Source organism: Sorghum bicolor, chromosome 9, assembly GCF_000003195.3.
Source record: "Sorghum bicolor cultivar BTx623 chromosome 9, Sorghum_bicolor_NCBIv3, whole genome shotgun sequence".
In the NCBI taxonomy this organism is placed as follows: domain Eukaryota; kingdom Viridiplantae; phylum Streptophyta; class Magnoliopsida; order Poales; family Poaceae; genus Sorghum; species Sorghum bicolor.
The window spans coordinates 24762816-24775092 of record NC_012878.2 but is presented as its reverse complement, the minus strand read 5'-3'; positions in this window follow the sequence as shown (position 1 = coordinate 24775092).

Genomic DNA, 12277 nt, shown 5'->3' with positions numbered 1-12277 from the left:
GCTGCCGCCATCTACGAGCACGTGTTCGAATCTGATGATGTTAATGCATGGGTCCAATATCAAAGGAAAACATCCTGGCTCGGGGATGGCGGCCCATTGATCTTGTCTGTTGAAAGATATCACTCGGTGGGACTAGGGGGGAATCTTTGGGTCGGTGACTAGGCTGTCGGAGCTGTCCACGTTCAAGCAGGCTCTTTTTAGGAGTTTCCTCTCCCTCTTGGATTCAATTGAGACTTTCCCACCGAAGATGGAATGTACAACGTCGGTTGGGTTGACGTATTCATGGCATGGATCTCAGTCCTGGTCCTGGTCCTCATCCTCCTAGTTGCGCCTGTCGTGCTTTCCTGCTGTTTTAGCGGTGTCACCTTGAATGGCCTTTTGTGTGTAAATGCTTTTGAGGACACGGCATTCCTCCATTGCGTGGTTGGAATTAGAGTGAAGTTGGCACGGCCCCTTCAAGGTTTTATTGTAGTCTTCCTGATAATCACATCGACTGGTGACCCGCTTGACTGTGTTGACTTCATGGTCGTTGTCACGAGGTCGTTTACCCCTAAAATTGTCACAGTCGTCGTGGCGCCTATCCCACCCTTCTCGGTGGTCATGATTATCGTTGCGCCGAAGGTTGCAGTTGTCAAAACATTTGCAGTTGTCTTGGGTGTCATCTCATCGAGGAGGCTACTCGTTTTGTTGGGTTCCTTTGACATCTTCTCTGATGAGCTTTTCTACGTCATCGACGTCGGCATAATTTTTGGCCGTGCCGACAAGCTCAGCGACCGTGCTCGGCCTCTTGCACAGTAGCTTACTCCGCAAGGCTTCGTGAAAATGAAGCCCTTTGATGAAGGCAGAAATTACCCCGTCGTTAGCGATCTTCAGGATCTTAAGACGCATATCTGAGAAACATCGAATGTAATTATGCAGTGGTTCATTCTTGCGATCTTGTATCCTCTCGAGGTCGTATTTGTTTCCTAGCTGCTCGTAGGTAGCGATGAAATTATCGATGAAAGCTTGTCGTAGCTCCTCCCATGAGTTGAATGAATTTTCGGGCAAGCTGAGGAGCCACTAGGGACCCGCCTGATCGAGCACGACCGGGAAATAATTTGCCATTACGTTTTCGTCCCCTATTGCTGATCGGACTGCGATCTCATAGAGAGTGATCCAATTTTTGAGGTTTTTCTTGCCGTCGTACTTTTTGAGCTTCTCGAGTTTGAAATTGCACGGCCAGACAACTTGTCGGAGATGTGAGGAGAATTGCTTTAAACCAGCGGGGCGTGTACGTTGTCGTACTTGATACGGCGCATGTTTTTGTGCGTGGCTCTATCATTGATGCGTTTGTTGATGCGTTCATGGACATCTTTGCAGGGGAGGTTATGTCGAAGATTGCGGTCTTCCCCCTAATTCACTTCCTGGTCGTGGTCGCGCCCTAGCCTATGACCACGATGATTGCGGCCGGCGTGCCGACCACGATCGTCGCGGCAAGGTGCCTTGTCGCGGTCGTTGTCCGGTGAATAATTGCGGCGATGCGCACTAGGTCGTGGTGAAGCCTGGCTTCAGCGACTTTGGTCAGAGGTGACCTGCGTATAGGAGATAGCTTGTGTCCTTCTTAGGAGATCCGCTGTCTGCCCCATGGCCACGATTAGGTGTGCCCGTATACTGGTCCGGACACCCTAGCATTCTGGCATATCCGGGAGCCGATTAAGATTCGCCATAGCGACAGCCACGTTGGTGCTCGGGGTCTTGAATACCGGCTGGTCCCATACCATGTCGAAAGCGTCATCGAGGTTGTTTGGGACCAGCTGCCGTTGCTGTTCTTCTTTGTGTTCCCACCGCTAGTTGTGATCAGCGTTGCGCTGCTTGCGCTGTTGTCTTTGATCGTCGGTTTCTCCATCGAGGACTGGTTCATCGTAGTTGACATTGAGAACCAGATCTCCTTGACAAGGGGGAAAACCGGAAAGTGAGAGAAACCCAGGGGGTATGTGGGGAAGATCCAAGTCATAGTCTTCATCCTCGGGGCATAAGACCTCGGTAGGGACAGAGCCCGTGCTTGAGTTTGTGCTGGCAGTATTATCCTCCGGTAGAGTATGGACGGAGACCATGTTGATGAAGTGACGTGCTGGTCGCACGGGCTGCCTTTGTGATAGATCTGCCATCTTGAGTAGCCACCGAGTATAGCACGAAACCTGGTCGGTTGCATTACACATGCTGTGAGGAAAAGTCAGAAAACGCTTGCTCGGAGGGGTTGCCTTGATCTCAATGATCCATCCTTCAGGGATGGCCGTGATCGCCAGCGACGTTCCCAACCGTTTGTGTGTAGTAACACGAGTTGGCCGAGTGGATCTGTGACAATCAAGTGGTGTTGTCCCGTTGATCTGGCCTGAAATTGAATTCACCAGATCAAAAGCCTCGGAGAGCTTATGATTAGCGCGATCAATGGCTTCGAGCTGGTCGGAGTTGTTGATTCATTTTCCCTTGTAGCGGGGAAGTAGAGGGCAAGTTGTCGGCGTGGCCGACGACGTTGTCGGGGCAAAGGTGATCGTAGTCGATGTGGTTGGGACCACCACCTCTGCCGCTCTAGGTCGGATCTGGATTTTTTTCCAAAACTGATATGACCATGCCAGCAAGCAAGATGTCACAGGCTCCAAGTCAAGCTACAACCACTCAAGTTTTACCTACACCGACACCAGCCCAAGTCATCGATGGACCGGTTACACGTAGTTGTGCAAAGAAGCTACAACAAGAGGTCCACACGCTACTTTGTGAGATTCATTTTAACATTAATGAGAATTATATACTACCTAGGTGTTCTACCTTGATTATACTCAGGTATATAGAAGAAGAGAAGGATGAATCGGACCCTGAAGAATGGACCAGTGCAAGTCCCAGAAGACACTACAAAATAGACCAGAGAGTCAAAAACGGACCAGTGGAAGTCAAGAACGGACCAGTGCAAAGAAATCTTCATAACTTTTTACTTACAAAAGCTATGAAGACCCATGAGGACTTGTTGGAAAGCTTGTCGAGTCCACTTTCTAATGTATCTCGTGGCGACCAGTTTGGATACACCATTATTGCCTGCAGACCAGAATTAGTATAGACTGCTCAGAAGGTAAACAGTCTGTCGTGACAGAATGTTGGTACAACTTGCCAAGTAAAATTATACCAATCCACAATGTTTCGTGCTGAATGGCATACATTGCTCGAAAGCTCTCGGAGTCTAGTTTCACACCCAAGAAACTGCTCTGGAGGCCAACAGCCACGCGAAGCTAGTTCGGGAATCCATTCCGAGGGGGCCTTTCACATTGCCTTCCCTCGGAAACTCTATTTTGTTTTCATACCTATCTAGGAGGGTTGTTCCTAGTATAAATATCCCATACCTCTAAGCTATTAGCAACCTTTGACCATTTTGATAAACTACATGATATTGCAGCCGCGCTGTTGAGTGCCTTACTCAACCTTTGTTCTCCCTTGTTCTTCTTGGACTTGTGAAGTGAATCCTCTGGGTTCCCCTACTTCGTGCTCTACGGTTTCCGTTCGGCTGTGCCGCATTGTGTGGATTAGTTCCGGATTGTGGTTCTGCGGTCGTTCGAAGATCAAGTCGAAGTCTTCGTGGTTTCGGTGCCTCTCTCCCCGTCGCTTGGTCGCATCTAACCTTTGTCAGGTATAAAGCTAGTTACTCGCTGTTCGCAGCAAGTTATCCTTGTTCTTTTGATCTACTGTCGTGAAGATCGGGCCACCCTTGTGCCGATTCGTATCGGTAACCTATCAACTGGTATCAAAGCTTTCGTTGTCACGGTACATCTCACAATCATCCACATATCTACAATTAGTTTATCTATCGTTTGTTACTGTTTTGTTCATCACCTATAGTCCACTAAAAAGCCAAAAAAAAATCCTAAAGCCCTTTGACGGTACTGTTATCTTGTATTTTTGTGTTAATCAAGTTGCTAATCACCCTCTTTATATATATTGTGTTGTGTTTCATTTGTTATCCGCACCCTGTTAGTAAAAGAAGAGTTCAAAAAAAGAAAGAGAAAAAATTCAGAGATAAGAAAAGAGAAAGAACAGAAAAAGTAGAAGAAGAGGAAAGGGGTTGTATTGCGGTTTGCTCACTGAAAAATTCAGTTTACATATTCAGATTCTTGGTGATTTATATATCAGCAACATTATATCTTTTGAGCACATCAAATCACTTGATTTTCAGTACCGTAACCTCCCTTGTTTAGCCACCTATAGCTTCACCAAAAACTGAAACCAGGACATTCGACTCGTAATCTTTGCGACCTCGGAATCATTTCTGTAGAACTGCTACACTAGCACAATTCACTATCCTTGAGAACAGGAAAGAGCATTGGTAAGTAAGAGGTGAGGTTTTGTGATTCCACAAATTTACCCATTCCACTATATTTTTCTTTAGTGCTAACATGACAGGATCCAACTCAAATATTCATGGTGATTGTCATAGAGAAGAAGAAACCCCTGTTGCACAGGCTGAGTTGCGCCAAATGGTAGACTCACTCTTGCAAGCCATGGAGAGGATGCTTGATGCACACATACCTGCAGATGGGCGGAGGGCTCCTCGGCATCAATCTGATGAATCTGGTGCTAAAAATTCTAATGGAGGACATGACCATTTTAGAGATGGTCGTGGTGGTGGCAGGCGGGCTGGTCATCATGGCCAAGATGGAGGATGAGCTCATGGACGTTGTTGATATTTGGTAACGCAATCAGGAATTAATCCGCAAGCGTACGGATATCGGTGAGCACTTCACCCGATATGTTATCCAGAGTATCGTATTTATATTTTTACCACTAGGAGAAAGCGTGCATCTGACTAACCAGGTCTATTACTACTAACCTTTAGGCTACAACCACTATGACTCGATGTGAGTGATGTATAGAGAAGACTTCAACTGCACCCTCGTTCTAACCTTGGTAAGGATGATCCACTGTTCTGTTGAGGAGGCTCACGGAATCTAGACACCACAGAGGATGTTCGACACGCACCTATAAACCCTATCGATCCTGCTAATGGGATTATGGGCTACAAAGGTGTGACAGAAAGGCCCAACTTATACAAGCTTAAGTACGATTGTCCCCGTTTAACACGTTGACACGCGCATACTCTCACTTATATAAACCCGGTAGTCTGCCGAGTGTCACGAAGGACCTCGGTAAATCAACCTTACACCAAGATCGCATGATTAAGAAAATACACATCACATACACGGAGATTTGCAGCAGAAATAATATTACAAAAGAGTTCACAATAATATTACATGTTTGGATTTTCTAAATTGATTAGAAAACAACATAGCTTTCAAATGATTACAATAACATAAGTTCCAAATACATTGCTAGCATAAGTGACATCCTCCGACAAAAGCATGTAGATGAGAACACTATATAGAATCACCGAGCCCGCCGGCGGTTAGCCACCATCTTTAGCAGATTGAAAACTTCACCTGCAACATGGTGGGATAAACCCTGAGTACTCGAATGTACTCAGCTAGACTTACCCGACAGGAGACAAAATAAAAGACTCTCAAGGATATGCAAGGCTTTTTGGTGGAGTTGGTTGGATAGCATAACTTTGCCAAAAAGAGCATTACTACCATGAGTCCTTACTTTCAACCTTTTAGTCAATATTTTAGCATCAAGTTCAATAAAGCTACCATAGCTAGATTTGTACCTATTCTATAGCAATCACTTGACTAATGAGCATCACATTAATAACCATATCCGGTTTATCATGTAGCCATCATCATCATCATAACCATTATGTTTCATTTAGTTTATCTACGTTGCCACTGCTCGAGTCAAGTTCTCACTATCCGGGAGAGACGGCGATTCGAATCGATTCCTATCCAGCTAGAGGGGTATTCCTAGCACTCACCCAGGCGTACTTAGCTAGAGTAGCTTGGCTCACCTTTAGCACAACTCCGGACCAATTCGCGGGTCCGTACGGCGCCGCACCCCCAGTGACCGCCAATCTGCCAGGGTCAGGACTCTAACCTGACTCCTCGGTCTTACGCCATTGACTCCCGGCACATCCTTACTACCAACCGGGGTGCGCACTTAAACCGAACGGGGTATCCGGCCGGAGATGCACTCGTAGGCTTCGCGGTCGGAACGACTTATCCGGCCAGCTTAGTGGTAGGCATGCGTTCAACATGACACGAGGACGTATAGCGTATCGGTCCTTAATCGACACAGACGGGGATAGATTCACACCCAAGACCTCCATGCCTTGTTGCTTCACTATCGTCATCCCGCCCGGTCTCAAATTCATTATTAGCACATGGTCATTTCCACGATAGCAAATATAGCCAACCGTGATCAAGTATCCACCTATCTCTCGCAGGTGACAGGAAATCACCCGGCTTCTACCGAGCTAAGCATAGCTAAGCATAGAACGTCTTCATTATACTAGTAAGGGTTCAGGTAGTTTCATATAGTGGACAAGGTAGGAATATATGCACCAAAGGTTTCATTCAACTCCTATCACCTAATGCATCATATAAAGTTATACCCTTGTGCTTTTATAAAAAGAGAGGGTAGGAGACTTAGAATGCTCCGGGGCTTGCCTGTTATCCGACACAAGTCAGTTAAGTTAGCTTTCACCATCTTGACGACATCTAAGATGACAACACTTGTGTAGTCCTTCCATCATCCCGATAGGTCCACCATCACGTCCTTCACGTGGTTCATCTAGCGTACCTAAATGAGATGCAAGATGCAAGCGTATGAACACATAGAAGTGCTATAGACAAAGCATCACACACAAGAAGCATGGCAAGAGCATGGTTACACTAAACATACTTGAGCACATCTCACTGCTCACTTAATGATTACACAACCAACATGCTAAGTCAACAAAGAATGCAACACTAAACATATTAGACATGGCATACATGTTTCACAAGGTCTCAGATATATTAACTTGGCCATTACCAAAGACATGAGTCATACATAGCAATATACCAAGCAACAGCAATACAAGGAATCTGCCATTTTTAGGACTGTTAACAGCAGCTGAGTAAATAAATCATAACTGGAGTTAAACAACTCTAAAAGACATGCAAGAAGACATTCTGGAAATCTTAAGAAATTATCTACATTTGATATTTAGACATAAAAGCATGATTCTCAACTTAAGCTGGTCGAAATTATAAATTTCCAGAATCTATCCCTGACAAACAGAGAGCAGCCCTTTCTGGAATCAAACTTTGAACAGACATAATTCACAAACCACATAACCAAATACTACCAAATTTTGACAGCAGCTAGATAAATGAATTATCTACAACTTTTCTGTAAACAAGATTCCCATAAAACATCATTTACACATTGTAATCCAAACAGTTCCAGAAACTGTCCAGAAACAACAATTGCAAACAATTTATTATTAACTTATGTTTCAAACATGCATTTGAGCAAAACCATTGTTACCAACAGTTTGCATATATCTAAAGAACACCAGAAAACATAGTGGGCATTACCAAATAAATTTATTTAATGCATTTCTTAATTTATTTGGATTATAAGGTGAATTAAAGAACATATACCAAACATGCACAGTAAATTCTACAACAATTACAGTAGATTCTACATACCATCCATAGTCTACTGTATAAATTTCACTGCATTTGGATAAGCATAGCTACAGCTATGAAAAAGACAAATTGCTATTGCAATTAACCATGTGAGAGCAAGATAAATGTACAAATCATATTTTCTTCAAACACATGGCCATATTATATATAAACATGGTACAACAATATCATATGTATGTACTAGAGCAACATTTTTCCATTTTTAGATTTTTATTTATAATTATAAACCATTTATCAAGCCCCATAAAGACATCTCTGTCCAAAACATGGACAGAATCTATCATGCCACATTAAACAGCCATAACTTGAGTTTCATATAATTATAAATTATGGTTATGTACTTTCTAGAAAGGTTAATAAATTTTGAACAACTTTGCTATAAACATCTAGAGCTAAATCTACAACTAACAAGGTCATACATAACAAACAATGCATCCCTGTCTGGGTTTAGACAGAAACTGAAACAGTAATTTCAACTACTATAACTAAACATATGCTTGACCAAAAATTATGCTATTTAGCTTGATGGAAAGCTTATGAAAAGTACTACAACTCATATACTTTCATACAGGCATGATTCACAACCTAACTGAGCCAAACAATATAAACATGCAGATCCACTCAGAATAGGAGCAAAGCAACACAGAGCATTTGTTATTTTTATAACTCTTAATCTGTCATTCCTAAATTCATGAAACTTTGACCAGACATCACATATCATATGAAAAGCTAGTCAGAATATTTTCACATTTATTTGAGTAATAACACAGCAGTTATGAAAAAGACAAATAAAGCAAGCAATTGAAACCTAACTGCATAAATGTATTTTTACCGTTAAAACTTCAAACTAAAACATGCAATAATATAGACCTACTGCATAGAGAATTTCACAGGTATTCCAAAAAGTCCACATTTGCTATTTTACGACATTTCTATGAATTTCTATGCATTTCCAAATTTCCTCCATGAAATCTGCAAAAAGAAAACAAAAGGAAAACAGATCTTGCAGCGGGGACCCTGGATTTTCCATAAATCACGCCACAGCCCACAAATACTATTCATATGAGTCTTGGCTTCGCACCTAGAACCCTAGGTTGTTTCGTATTCGACCCCGAGGTCCCTCGCTTCTTCATCCACGGAACAAAGCACGAAGCGGGGACCGAGAAGGAGAGTTTGGGCTCTTGCCAGCCGATGGTTGCTGCCAGCAAGGAAGGCGCGGCCGGCCCTGGCCATGTCCTCGCGGCCAAAGTAGCAGCAGCACAGTGGGGCACACCAGGAGCTGCAGCTGGGCGACAAGGCGCAGAGCAAAGCGCCGGCGGCCATGGGGCTCCGCTCTGGGGGCGCTGGGGTGGAGAGAGCGAGTCGGGGGTGGAGAGGGGTGAGGAAGGCACTAGGGTGTCTGTCCACTTCGACAGCCGGGCGTGGGGAGGGCTCTTGGCGAGCAGCAGAGCATGAGGGGGCGCACTCGGGCATGGATGCCACGCACCAGCGACGTGTCCGCCCGTTGAGGCATTTCACCGAACACATGCCGAGCAGCAAAGTGGCTTAGGTGGGACGCGGTTCGGGCCGGTTCTGGACCGAATTTGGTTATGGACCAAAAACAAAGTTTGCTCTACTATTGACACTCTCCAACTTTGATTAAGGTGCCATGGTCATTGGAGTTACAGATTAGAAGATAATTTGATGCCAACCTATGAGTGTCAATGAATTGATAGTGATTAGCAAAACTCAAAATTGATGACCAAAACGAAGTCAAAAATGGTGTCATCTTTTGGCATGCTCTTGTCCACAATATGCACTCCAACTATTATTTTGGGACCCAAGCAAGTTGTTTAGTAAAATTTGGAGAACGCGGAATGCCAACGTGATGAACTGCAAACCTAGACTTAGAAACTCTAAGTGCTGGAAATTATAGCAGATTCAATATTGTGACTATTATTTGACATGCTTAGAAGATGATTCAGACTTAGTAACTTTAACAAAGATTGTAGTATGCAAACTATACTACAACTTTCAAAAAAGGACCTTGTACTGGTTTAGTATTATTTGTAAGATACAAGGCTCCCAACTAGGGTACCCGAAACTGAGCACCTCAGGACTTAGCCAAAATTCTGGAGTTCCAAAACAGCACTGTATTGAATCTTGTAAGCTCAATATGATTAGGTTAGGTGCAAAACTAGCTCTTGACCATTGAACAAAATTTGTTCGACAGAATCTAAACTACAACTTTCATTTAAGGTCAAACCTCACATCTAGTACAGAAGTCAAACTTTCTCTTTGGTCAAAGCAGCAACTTGATAAAGCATGAATTAAGGTTTTAGGCCACTTGAAGCATTTTCTGGGCAGAAGCTCAACATGAACCCTTCATGACTTTTGTTATAGAGTTCGTCTAGAGTTATTTGGGCAGGGTTGCAAGGTTTGGTTGATGACCCATGGTTCCATTCACTTAATGAGGTCATTTCAACAAGAATGTAACTTATCATTTCATGTGACCTTTTGATTCCGAACTTCATGAAACTTTTTGAGTGCTCACTATAGGCAGTGATGGATGTGGGACACATGAGAGATGTTTCATTTATGTCACCCAAGAATGCACTTTGAAAAGGGCCTATATGTAAGCAAGGGTGTGTTCTCCAAGTTTAACTTGAGGCTCACTTTCATGGATTGACTTTAACATGATCATCACCACTTATCATGACATGTTTGAGCTCAAAACCTAAGGTCTAACTTGTGGCAAACACCTAGGGTGTTACAACCCTCCCCCCTTAAAAGAATCTCTTCCCGAGATTCAGGACAAAAGACTTCCAAGGGTAGAGAAGCATGTTATTCACTTCTAACATTGGCGATAGCAGTCAACTACTTATCCCCAAGCATCAGAGAGGCTAATTTGGTCAAGACACTTTCTCATACTGGTTCTTCATAGTGAATATTTGTCTAAAGAATTTCCTTTATTGACTTCCGTGAAGTATTGTTACTTTGGGAGGAATTTAAGACAACACTATCACATGCACTTCATTCCCAATATATGATGGATGGTTCACAGCATAATAAAGCACTCAATACAATGTTTCCATCTATGTTCACAAGGCTCGAAAAGCAGTCCTCTAACAGAATGGCTTGAGCACAACCTCCCGTAGGGGATGAGATCATGAACTAGATAAAACATCCTTTGAGGTTATGAGAACCCAGCTAACCAACAAACGATGTCTATTTTGGTCATAAGGTCCAATCATTCCGATGCCAATCAATGGAAAGCTACATAAGGTTCCATGTGTGCAGTTCTCTTTCTCTGATAACAACACTATATTATCTGAGTCTATCAAGTCAATGCTCACCATTCAAGGAATTTCATGGCTCAAGTGTTAACAGTTATCTAGGTCATAACAGATACAACCTCTTGGGTAAAATGAACATAGAAGATACCCAAGGCATTTTAGTACTGGATAGGCATTATTAAAGATGGGCGATAGCAAGGTCTAGAGGACAACAACAGTTGCAAGTATTCGCCGAACTAGGGAAACAAGCTACTACCAAGCAAGTCAACTATGAAATTTCCATCACTAAGTAGTTGCTTAGTAAGCTCGGTCGGTTTGCACAGTAGTGAAATAGCTTGGTGAAACTTCTTTTGAGATTGAGGATTCCTTTCTAGGATCAAACCACAGCTCCAAGATAATAAATCTAAGATTTGTTGTTTAACACCTTTCCAATTATTTTTGACTTGTAGGACTCCTAGATTGTTCAACTATCGGTTGATGTGATAGGGTAACAGCTAGGTACCAAAGGTTGAAAGGAGTCTTTTCTAGGTCATCCTAAGGTTCATTTTGGTTCAGTTCAAGCAAACACCATATGGCTAACCAAACAAAATAAAACCTTTGATAGCACCACACATATAATGATGCTAACCGAGACTAGGGATGTGCTTTTTCTCTAGCTTGTGACTTAGATATAGCATCTAGTACTATATGTGTGATTGTCCAAGAGGGAATTAACTTGACAACATTGGGTTTAGAGAAGGAGGCCATATTTGCATCATTGATCGACTCGTTATCTTCTTTGCAGAACAACGGTCTATGAGACATAGCTGTTATAGCTACTAAAGAGTCATTATCTAGCTGGAGATTAACTTTCTTATTGGTAACTAACCAGTTGTCCCTTAACACTAAAAACTTCCAAAGCTTTCTTCCTGGTGGCAACAATTGTAGTTGATGCGTATATAGGCAGTCAAGGTCAAAGTCACCCAAAGAGAGATTACAATAAAGATGGTTGATTATGACTGTGCGGTCACCATGATCAAGATTTGGATCAATTCTTGTCTAATTGGTAACTTGTCCAACTTTAAGTGTTGTGTGTCCTTTGTATTCAATAGGGAATGACATAAGTTACTTGCTAAACGACTGATATTGTTACATGGGTAACAAATAGAGTCTCTTGTCTACCACCCCTTGCAGTCTGCTAAGGTTTATGTTAGTGACCTATTCTACAAAGGTTATCTTCTTAGCAACTTCAAAAGGAAGTCCTATTAGATAAGTCTGATATAGATCCTTTGATTGAAGATAAGGAAGATAACCAAGGACAAGCTCATGAGAAGATAACACAGTGGTGTAGTTTTACCCTCCAGCAGAAGCTTATTGCTCCTCCTGGGGCTGACTGCCGTCTGCGGTATTTTG